This window comes from Cibotium barometz, chromosome 57 (assembly GCF_041138505.1).
Source record: "Cibotium barometz isolate CiBa-2024 chromosome 57, ASM4113850v1, whole genome shotgun sequence".
In the NCBI taxonomy this organism is placed as follows: domain Eukaryota; kingdom Viridiplantae; phylum Streptophyta; class Polypodiopsida; order Cyatheales; family Cibotiaceae; genus Cibotium; species Cibotium barometz.
In genome coordinates, this window is record NC_141102.1 from 15,825,463 (window position 1) to 15,837,500 (window position 12,038).

Sequence of the window (12,038 nt, forward strand, 5' to 3'; positions counted from 1 at the left end):
ATGGTCATTCAATTACCCAATCATAACTTATAATTCTTCAATTGGAGAAGATGCGCCTTTGATGGTGCCCAATTAAATGCCCAAAAAGTCGTATTTTTGAGACTTTTTGCCCTCCTCCTCCATGAAAAGTAAGGTCCCAGCAACGGAACCAAAAATGCACCACATGAACATTCTAATTGCTAGGGTTTCTCAATTGTGACCTTGTTGGGTGCACAAATATTGAAGTGCAAGGAGAAGGGAGGGAAAGTACTTAATTAATTGCATGCTAGAAGGGATTCATGAGAGAGACATTAAAGAGAAAGAGAGAGGATTCTACTCATACCATATACAATAATCACATCAAGAGCTAATTAGGACTCATAAGACAACATATCACAAGAAATATCTTCATAATACTATGATTCCATTGAAATCCATCACATTTCAATGGAATTATAAGACAACATATCACAAGAAATATCTTCATAATACTATAATTCCATTGAAATCCATCACATTTACATAGGGAATAGAGTATATAAAGAGAAAAGCTACACTATAATTCATAATACTATAATTCCATTGAAATCCATCACATTTACATAGGGAATAGAGTATATATTGAGAAAAGCTACACTATGAGTGATAGCAACAAGCTATGGAAACACTACTCTAGGCAAACTATCATCAACTATGAGTGTTACTCCTGAGTGCTTTGGCACAAATCCCCCTCCTTGGCATGTTGCACATGAATTTTACTCCATCGGTTATCAAGTGAAGTGTATGCTATGGCAAATGATGACATCCGAGAATCTGAGGCATCGATATTTTGCTGATAAGTTAGAAAAATGTGCCATCAAAGCTATGGATAAAGGCCCATACAAGATATGTAATCCTGCAAACTTTATTCAATTTTTTTCACAAGCTTAGAAGTATGATATTAACATTTATGATGATACGGGCCCAAATCATGAGTAAATTGAAACTCAACTTTGTAAAATCTTTTTGTAATGCAATTGAGTGAATGCAATCGGGTGATAGCATGAATAGGTGGCATGAATAGGTGGTATAACCTTTTCACTTTTAAAGTACTAGCATTACAAAATGGGCATCTGGTAAAATTTTTGTAAGTAAACTCAAAAAAAATTGGACTTTTCATTTTTAAATTCTAGTCCTTCTCCAGATCTATCTAGTGACATATAGCATGATAGGTAATTTTGCATTCGGCTCGCAAAAAAGGTGCCCTAGAGTGTTTCTAGAGTGTTATTAAAGTAGTGTCAAAGACACTAATTTTTGTACCCCCTATTCATGCTATCACCCAATCATGAAGTGGCCTCGTTCTCTCTTTCTTTAGAAGTCTCTTTAATATTTAATGTCTTTTAAATTTTCATGAGTAAAATTAAATTTATAAAATGTCTTTAATTGATGTCTTTAAATATATAATAGCTTTTATGTCTTTGAATTTGAAAAAATATCTCGTACCTTTTATGTCTCTGAAATTGAAAGTATCTAATGTCTATGATGTCTTTAATATATGGTATATTTTTAGATCTTTTTACAAATTTATATTTTGAAAGATCAAATTACTGAGACATTAAATTGATTTGCAAAATTATAGCTAAACAAGAACATGCCAATGTTAATAAGTATATCCAAATGTTAATCAACCAAAAGCAAAGCACATCATGGAAGAGAACTTTTTAGAGTTGGGTCATCAGATAAACTTTGAGTTATTTGATGGCCCAAATGATTCTATGTGTAGAGATGAACCTCATATGTCTTTAAGACAGGTTCATGAACTATGCACAAAGAAGTTTGTTTGTGAAACACTCTTTTGCAAGACCAAAAATGCAAAAGACAAAGCACCACTGAAGTTCTTCATTGCCAACATGTCGGCCTTGCTCACGTGCTTTTAAAGAGATTTATCAAAGTAGAGAAGATAGTTACAAATAATAAGCAAGTATCAAACTACCTTATGTCCATGATATTGTTGGACGTAAAGTTGATAATTGGAATGATAAACCAAGTAATGCAGGTACAAAAAGAGGTAGACCAACTATTTGTGCATAAGCAAGAAGAGAGAACAGATTTGTTGAGAACGTACCATACCCATTACATTAACAAATGAAGCACATCAAACAATGGTTCAATTAGTAGCACAAGGTGCAATGTTATTGAATGTTGGGCAGAACTACAGAAGACATGCTGGAAGAGATTGTGAGTCTTCGAGCAACAATTACAGAGCTTGAAGCTGACAAAGATTAGCTCAAAGCAGAGGTCCAGAACCTTAAGCGACAACAAGTAATGGAATAATTTGACTTAGAAAATTTAGAAGCTTTTTTGTCTAATGACATTACTGGTCCTAGTGGTACAGCTGATGTAGAAGAGCCTATAGGTACTTAAGAGAACCCTATTATAACTCAGGAGAATTTAGATAACTAGCAATGATATTTTGATGTAACATTTGGAATTCAACAATGAGAATCATATTTTGATTTACAATATTGAATTCAACGACTACAATCATATTTTGATGTACAATGTATTTTGATATACATTTTTGAATGAGTTTGATATAATTTTATATATATATATGTATATATATACATATATATGTATGTTCCACACATATACATATACATGTATATATATATACATATATATGTATGTTCCACACATATACATATACATGTATATATATACATATATATGTATGTTCCACACATATATATATACATGTATATATATACATATATATATATATATGATATATGTGTGGAACATACATATATATACATATATGTGTATATATATACACATATATGTATATGTATATATATACACATATATGTATATGTATATATATACATATATATGTATATATATATATATATATATATATATACATATATATACATATATATGTATATATATACATATACATATATGTGTATATATATGTATATATATACATATATATGTATATATATACATATATATATATATGTGTATATATATATATATATATATATAGAGAGAGAGAGAGAGAGAGAGAGAGAGAAATGAAATGAAATGAAATGATATATTAACGTCTTCAAAAGGCCAAAATGACCTATGAGACCAAAAAGTTTACAACAATTGGTGGATCTGATACAATGTCTGTGTAAGGAAAGCTAAAAACAACTAAACAACTAACTGAAACTGAAACAACTATGAGGAAAAGTACAGTAACAGGAGCTCCTAATGGATAACATCTGGGAGGAAAACTCCAACAACAAAGGTAAGCATCATACACATCACTATCCAAAGATGTCTCTCATCGGTCGATGGCGGATATCCTCAATGTCCTCCATGGTGAGTACTCTGACTGGACGTCTCCCATGCCGTGCTAGTATGGTCCTGATCCTCTGTTGTAGTCTCCGCCGGTGTCGAGATGCATTCACTGCAATGTCTTCCTTGGGCAAAGGCACCTCTATTAACATCAGAAGGCCACAATACGCCTGTGCAATACAAGGAGGACCCAACTAAGGGGGTCATTGGTAAGATCATTGTCCAATGAGAACTTCTCGCCCAACTACACTTTCACGTAGTCATTTTAAAGTACTAGAGTGATGATATCCTTCATAAAAGTGCTAACGCCCAAAGCTATACAATCTTGTGTGTTTTTAAGAGGTCTTATTCAAGGATAAGGGTAAGGGGAGAGCAAGCACAAAGAATATGAATATACTAGTGCATCAAACTTACCAAAGTGCATGATAAATTGATCATAAAACTTAAAAATTGTCCTTCTTAATTGGTAGGAAAGATTGCTTGTCCTCTATATATGCCAATAAAAGCTACAAATGGACAATTTTCAAGTTGTGCTGCTAGTACAACTTGACTATAAAACTTGAAAATCGTGCTTCTTAATTGATGGGAAAGCTTGCTTGTCCCCTATATATGCCATTAAAAGCTACAAATGGACAATTTTCAAGCTGCACTAATAGTACAATTTATTACTCACCCTTAGGATCTTCATTTTCTAGGTAACCTATATACACATAATTAGAATTGGGATGTTTAAATTTTCCTTTTATAGCATCACCCTTCAAAACATATCATTAAATATAGAACATCCCTACAATAACAAGCATCAACTGAATTTGAGAGTTAATCTTGTGTGGGGTTCAACATAGAATTTGAGAGTTGATCTTGAGTTGTATTTATGTGGGGATCGACATCTTCAGGTGCTAACTTGTAAGGGGAGTTAAAGGATAACAAAGTCAAGGTAATGCATTACTCAATCTAAACCCAACAAGTTTGGAAGGTTGATGTATTTTTTTTCATCATCATTATTACCATCACGTAGCATATGTGTTTCCAATAACACTTAAGTGCACACCTTTGAATCAAGGTCTCCTTTTAGATGTAGTAATGAAGGTAAAACCTATTACCTCTAAAAAAAACGTGATGGTTTTTAGATGTAGTAATAAAGGTAAAGACTATTACCTCTAAAAAACATGATGGTCTTTAGATGTAGTAATGAAGGTCTTTGTAGTAATGAAGGTAAAATTTGTAAGGTCTCCTTTTAGATGTAGTAATGAAGATAAAATTTGTAAGGTCTCCTTTTAGATGTAGTAATGAAGATGGTCTTTAGATGTAGTAATGAAGATAAAATTTGTAACCTCTAATGTTTTAATTTATAAAAAGAGTGAGAAAAAAAATCCTAGAGTCACATTACTTCTTTCAAGTGTCTGTGTGTGTGGTAACTAGATACTTTGCGACCTAAAACATGTTGGAAGTAGGTACAGATTCATGGAATTCGATAGACCCTCAACATGATGCACCACAGCAAGCCGAGACTAAGGCAATAAATTGAATGAAGAGCTTGGTGCAGTACCAAGATTCAAGCAACCACCGCACAAAGTGTATCTATAAAATCCCAAAAAATAATTCTAAACTTATTATGCACTAGTGTCAGAATCACTGCTAATATGTAAAGTGTCATGAATCCGCGCACGATGCTAAGCACGAGCCTCTCGATCAGCCTCCTACTCAATTAACCATTGCAAAGGACGAGGCTGCTGCGGATCCACCGGTTCAGGGTTTGGCCATGGCTCTCACGGCAACAACTGCTGTGGAATCTGCTGGTTAGGATTGGCTCCCTGCTGCACCTGTTGTTCATCTGGATCCATTAAGACAGTTTGTGGAAAAAGAGCAGGGGGATCTGGCATAGGAGCAAAAGGAGTGTGAAAAGGATAATGACGCTGCATAAAAGTATCTGCCTCTCGCCCACCATGGAGGTCAAGGCAGAAGGTGCAAGGCATAGAAATGCGCACATAATTCAAACCAAAAGCATAATTTTTGCATCCTAGCCTTAGTAACTTTGGCACCTTGAAGTACAGCCTTTTTAATATGAAGAGTATCCTTCAGCTCAGTTTGCAGATGAGAACACTCTACTTTCAATTGAGAAACCTTTGCTTCCTGCAAAACTACTGTGTCTTTAGAAACCACAGTCTTTCCCTTATCCCAAGTAGAAGGTCGCACCATAGAAACTTATGACGGAAGACCCACACTTGCCACAGGCACAAGAGGGCTCTGCAGGAAACTCAGCACAGTATGAGGATTGCCCGCATCAGGGTTTGGCTCATCTCGGCTGGCCGGTCGCAAAATAGGGCGGCAGGTTGGAGTGACAACGCCACGCCATTGTTGCATTTGAGCCTCCCACTCTTGACGCACTTCCTGTTGCAAGGCTCCCACTAGATCTTCAAGCTGATTTAAGTCTATTGTCACCGCACCAAGAAAAGCCTGTAGGTAAGTGGACAAAGAGTCTGATGTTTGGCGACGAAGAAGCTCCTCTGTAGTCGCCTGCACATACAACTCATGTGAGGCTCGGGCCGCCTCCCTTTCTGCTTTGGAATCGGCATGGGCAACTGCATTCAATGGAATTGCTAAGTGAGCTAAAAATCGCAAATGCCTGCTATGCCATCTAATCTGGCTAAGGAATCTCATGCAGGCTTTTGGATTGGCTGGTACGAGTGCCTGCATGACTGCGGCCACTTTATCCGGATCCACCACAATGCCCTCCTGGGAAATAACATGACCAAGTAATCTGCCGCTCCTGACCGTAAAAGCGCATTTCATTAGGTTTAAACTGAAGGAAACATCCTTGCATCGTTGAAAACAGAGCCGCAACTGCTCCAAATGCTGGATCATCCTTCCAAAAACACTTAGCTCATCCAGAAATATCCGCATGAACTCTGTTAGATAAGGACTAAAAATCTCCTAGACAGTGCGTTGAAATGTCGAGGGTGCATTGCGCCAAACCACATTACTGTACAGACAAATACACCCCAGGTAGTAATGAACGTGGTCTTCGCCTCATCTTCAATCGCCATGCGGATCTGATTGCAGCCACTAAACCCATCAAGGAAAGAATACATCTCATGTCTGGCCACATCATACAGAATGGAATCCATGTAAGGCAATGGAAACGGGTCCGGAATAGTTGCTACATTGAGCTTGCGGTAATACACGCAAATGCGGAGCTTCTTATTTTTCTTGGGCACAATGACAATTGGAGAGATCCACTCCGGATTCTCTATTGGAACTATAAATCCGACATGCAATAAGCGATCGAGCTCTTCCTTTACCTGCTTAGCCATATGTGGATTCATGCGGTACCGATGCATCTTCGAAGGTACAGCATCCTTCTTCAGATTGATCCAATGCTGATAAAATTTAGGGTTGAGACCTTTTATCTCCGAATAATCCCAAGCAAACACATCTCGGAACTCTATTAATAACTGTATCAATTCTGTCCGGAAATCACTCTCCAGAAGTGCACTGATCTTTACTGGTTTTGCCGATTGAGCAGAATCCAAGAACACAGTGTCCAAAACATCCTCCCGTACTCAGGTAATCTGATTCATCTGCTCCTCAAAATCCCGCTCTTGCGCTAATAATGCCATCATGTCCACGTCCTCATCAACTGCAGGTGGAAAATCATTTGGAATGCCTTCATCAAGGGACAGTTCCTTAACCGTAGCCGAATAAGATTGCATCGCATACTGTTGGTACAGAGGTTCCATATCCACCGAGCAAAGAGGTAGCAAATCAGCATTGGCCTTAAGGAATTCCTCTTCCTTGTCATCATCCAAGCCTTCCACCATATTCACAGTCTCATTAAATCACTGGCCGCACTCCATGCTGTAGGTGACAAAAACCACCCATCTGAAAGGACACCTTCTTTCAGCCTCTGCACAATGTGAGCCGATTGCACTCCCAGTTCTGTTTGACTTTGACTTTGGCTTGTCGCAACCATGGTCTTCCCAGTAACAGATTAAAATCTGCATTATGGTCTTCAGTATTCATCACCACAAAAGACACCACAAAAGAAATTCCCGCAACTTCAATGATCACTGCCTTCAAAATTCCCAGAGGTCGCATGCTCCACTGATCAGCCATGCAAATTAGAAATGGTGCGGGTTCCCAGTCAAGCCATCCAAGAGTTCGGCACATCTGAAGCATCGTAATATTCACCCCCGAGCCTCCATCAATCAGCACATGATCAATAACTAATCCTTTATAGTGAGCTTAATGACTGGAACTCGGGTATCCGCCAATGGTACCGCGGCAACAGGTTCCCCCGTTGGCTGAACCGCTCCCATTGCCGGTGGCAAGACCTGATCTGAAGATACTCCAGTCACCAACTTCTGATGAAATGCTGGAACCAACTGCAGCACTTTTCCCAAGGGAATTTGAATGGGTGCCTCCAAGAATGCGTCCCAAGACCACGCATCATCCTCCCCTACTACAGCTGACTTAGCCTCACCCACGATGTCGATTGGATCTGATGCCTTTTCGGGAGATCGTGCACTGCAAGGTGCGATCTTGAGCTCTGGGACTGGAACATGTTCTTTGGCCTATCGAGAACTCATGGCTCGATACGAAACTGCTCCAGGGCTTAGAATGGGTACCGCCTTTGAAGAAGATGCGATCTCGGCCCATGTCTTCACCTGCTTCCGGACCTGCTCCTACTCTCGCCATTCAATAGTGGTCATTGGTTGGAGTGGGGTCGAACAAACCTGCTTTCTGGATCGCGTGGCCACTTTCACATCAGGAAGGAAACTATTGCCATCATCTTCCGCAATCTGCACCATGGAAACACTAGGTGCTTTCCCATATGCCTTGACCTTCTATTTGTCAAACTCCTGCACATCAGGACATTCTGATCGCCAATGGCCCTCCTGTAAATAGAAATGACAAGTCTGGGGTCGGCCAGCTCCTCGGCCACCACGTCCACGACTTCAACCATAGCCACCACCATGGAAAAAATCTTATCCCTGTGCGATTCCGCTTTCTCTTAGGACTGCATATAAGATGCTGAAGGATCTTGTTTCTCTGGAGATGGCCAAATAGGCGGTCCCCTTGCTCTTGTGCCGTGCCCATTGTAATGACACTGGAGGGTGTTATGTGTCGTCGTATTACAAATCGCACACCACTTTTCATTCATTGCACATTCGGCTGCAAGATGTCCCGGAATCCAGCAAGTCGAACACCAAATGTCCTTCCGTATAGCGGAGCAGTAGACGTCTCTCCAAGGCCGAATGAGTTCACCTTCCCACTCTTATGGGATTTCTTGGTCGTCTTCTCATCCTCCTCTCCAGACTCTTCACTACTTCCACTGGCGGACTCAGCATTGGAGCTATCTTCATCAGAATCGACATTAGTGCTGCTATGCCGCTTACTCATAGATGCGCTCTTTGACGCATTCTTCTTGGACTTATGCTTGGATGACTTATGCTTATGCTTATGACTTATGCTTATGCCCAGAATTGTGCTATAAAGCTTCCCTTGCTCGGATGGCCTGCTCCATCACAACGCCAAGCGCAGTGCCCACTCGGTCGATGGTCGCCAACGCTGTCCTCAGATCTCGAGACAGGCTTGCAATAAAATAATTATTAAGCACCTCGACAACAGGTTGCTGGTTCCCTGGAACTCGTTGGAGCAGAACCCTGAAACTGGCCGCATAGTCTTCCACATCTTGCCTGCCTTGTTTCAATAGCCGCAATCCCTCAAGGATCTGCAGGATGGTTTTCTCCTGACAAAACTATCGCAAAAATGCCACCCGGATCGAATCATAATCCGAAAAATGGTCCGTCGCATACTCCGCCAGCCACCTAGCTGCTTTGCCATCCAATGTTGACTCAAAAATAGCTTCCTTACGTACAGGATTGATCACACCCGGAACATTAAGGCCATAAATATTGTCAAACTACCTAACATGGGCATCTGGATCATCCTTGGACCTACCACTAAACTTGGCATACTTAACTTGTGCGGCTGCCATCCCCGCAACAAATGGAAACAATTGCCAAACAAGACCGGGGATTCTGCCCACACTTGGTGAGACGAAGGTGCAATCAACACCCGCCTGGAGGACGAAACTTGCCGGATCGGTGAAACGGAGTGTGTACGCCAAAGAGGAGCTGCAGCAGTGGCATACTCCCGGATACTGGACTCGTAAACCATCTCCTTGAATCTCCGGCGTACAAACATCGCCCTCCGCCCGCAGGTGGAGCTACCCTCCATGTTTGCTGCCATCGAGATCTACCCGTAGAAGGTACGATCACCTCTGGAGGTCCTTGAGAACACGTGCGCATGCATTACGCCTGCATAACCACTGCTAGAAATCGTGGGGTCGCCAAAGTGTATGCTTAACAACAAGTAACACATATTTACTTGCGCATACGGACTGATTACCTACTTAGCACTTCACTATTAATAATATTTAACATCATCGCAGATACACAATTATGTATACAGAATAGAAAAGAGAATAGACAGAGCATCGCTACAAGATTGAACTCGGATTTTAGATACAATTCAGATTACAAATTTCAGAGATACATGAAATACAAATAGATACAAGAATGCCGCTTCGGCAATCGACTTGCAACCCTTCCGACCCGATTATTCCTGATAGATACGACTGTTCGGATCTCATACCGCAATGCGATATCCTAGTGCGGTATTATTACGACTTGCGGTATTATTGCAATTAAGGACTTGCGGCCTTACACCACCAGGCAAAGCCCATATGTATATAAGTCATTTTGGAGAATATGAAAACGATCCACCATTGTCATTTCCAAGTTTCACTTTCCTTCTTCTTGTTTTTTTTCTCAATGCTTGTATGTTGGCTTCTACGTTTTTGCTTGCATGCTTGTGTGCTTGATGTGAGCTTGGGCATGTTAGAGTGATTGGTGGCAAGAGACTGTGAGTGTGAGAATGGACTAAGGAGAAGGGAGCTTGATGTGCTTGGGCATGATGTGAGCTTGGGCATGTTAGAGTGATTGGTGGCAAGAGAGTGTGAGTGAGAGTGGACTAAGGAGAAGGAAGTGAAACTCTCTAGCTTCTCCGTGATTCTTGGTGATAGAGGAGATCCATGAGTGAGTTGATATTGAGACTAGCTACAACTAAGGGATTGACACCCTCTTAGGCTGTCTTCACCTCCTCATAATAATAACAATGGGCTTCCGCAACTCAATGCCATGGGTCAAGGCAAACGACAGTGCTTGATTGAGTGCACAACTAGCTTATGACATCACCTACACTATAGGAACTTTGTGGGTTTTGTGACTCTAACTAGTCTAGTGATGCAGATTAGTGAGATGCTCAATGACATGATATTACTTCATGCTTGATTTATGATGTATTTCTTGGATAAGCAAGAAGTAGCCTATTATGGCCCTCTCTTCGGTTGAGTACAAGGCTATAGACGTATCCTCTTGTGAGGCACTATGGCTCAAGGACATGGGAGTAGTGCAAAAGCAACCACCAATAGTGTTGCATTGCGATACCCAAACTTACATGGCTATTACAAGGAATCTAGTGTTCCATGCTCACTCCAAGCACATAGGAGTAGTGCAAAAACAACCACCAATAGTATTACATTATGATAGGTAGAGTTACATGGCTTTTGTAAAGAATATAGTGTTCCATGCTCACACCAAGAACATTGAGATTTAGTACCACTTTGTGCATGAGATTATTGTGTCTAAAGAGGTGTAGATGGTCTACTATATGCTGGTGGATGCATACTGAGCGGGTTATATTGGGCTACGTAAAGCATTAAAGTTTAGCAAAGAAACACCATGGAGGGTTTCCTTGATATTGCTTGCACTAGCATGGGCAACCTGAGACAAGATGGATGCCACCCCATCAAACCTACTGTGGGTTGTTGACACTAATTATTGACGTCATTGACACTAATTCTTCCAAGTGGATGGACGTTGACGTCCATTAGGCTTCATAGGTTTCATAGATTAAATGAGGTAATGACCATGGTTTAGTAGACGGGCTTCCTCAACAGTTCAGCATTATCACTAGCAAGGCACACACATAGAGGTCCTCAACTAGCATGTGTAGTATTAGCTATCACCAATTTATTAGACCAAGTCTAAGCAGAATCCACAAACTAAGTGCTGTAGTATAGCTTGAAGAAAATAGTAACCCAAAACATGACTGATTGGGATCAAAATATCCACTCAACATTATAAGGTGAGACCTCCTCCAGGAAGGCTAAAATTAAGATAGGCAGCTTAGGGTCTTACGTGCCAACCAACAGCGTATACGTGCATTGGAATAATGCACTTGCATACATTTTCTTTTTGGAGGCAGTATCCATCATGGCTAATGGTGTGAATTAAATATAATGTAATATGAGCTACGTACTACCAAGCATATGGTGTGCTCTATTTTGATGGGAAATTCTCAAAGAAAAAGTAAGGTCAGACATCAAATTTGGAAGTTATGATGACACCGCGTTTTGAAAGCTTATAAATATACTTTTTGATAATGTAGAGCTAGACGAATCATCTACAAAGTTATGATGACACCATGTTTTGAAAGCATATAAGTATACTTTTTGATAATGTAGAGCTACACGAATCATCTACAAAGGAAATTTTCCTATGTAGTTAGATGTTTTTGATGGTTATAAGAGGGGGCCTAAATATTGTATAATTTTGCAAAATACAATGTGGCACTCCTCAAATATGTAAGTATGTACTAAT

The 12,038-nt window shown here is 40.1% G+C and overlaps 1 long non-coding RNA gene across 1 annotated transcript in view; it reads right to left on the reverse strand.

The window, feature by feature from the left end:
* Window positions 1–3,048: 3,048 nt before the first annotated feature.
* Window positions 3,049–12,038, reverse strand: part of LOC147606484 (uncharacterized) — a 19,138-nt gene continuing 10,148 nt past the window's right edge. Inside the window, exon 3 of the long non-coding RNA XR_015264982.1 lies at window positions 3,049–3,479. This is a non-coding gene — a long non-coding RNA (uncharacterized LOC147606484). The remainder of the gene's footprint in view (window positions 3,480–12,038) is intronic.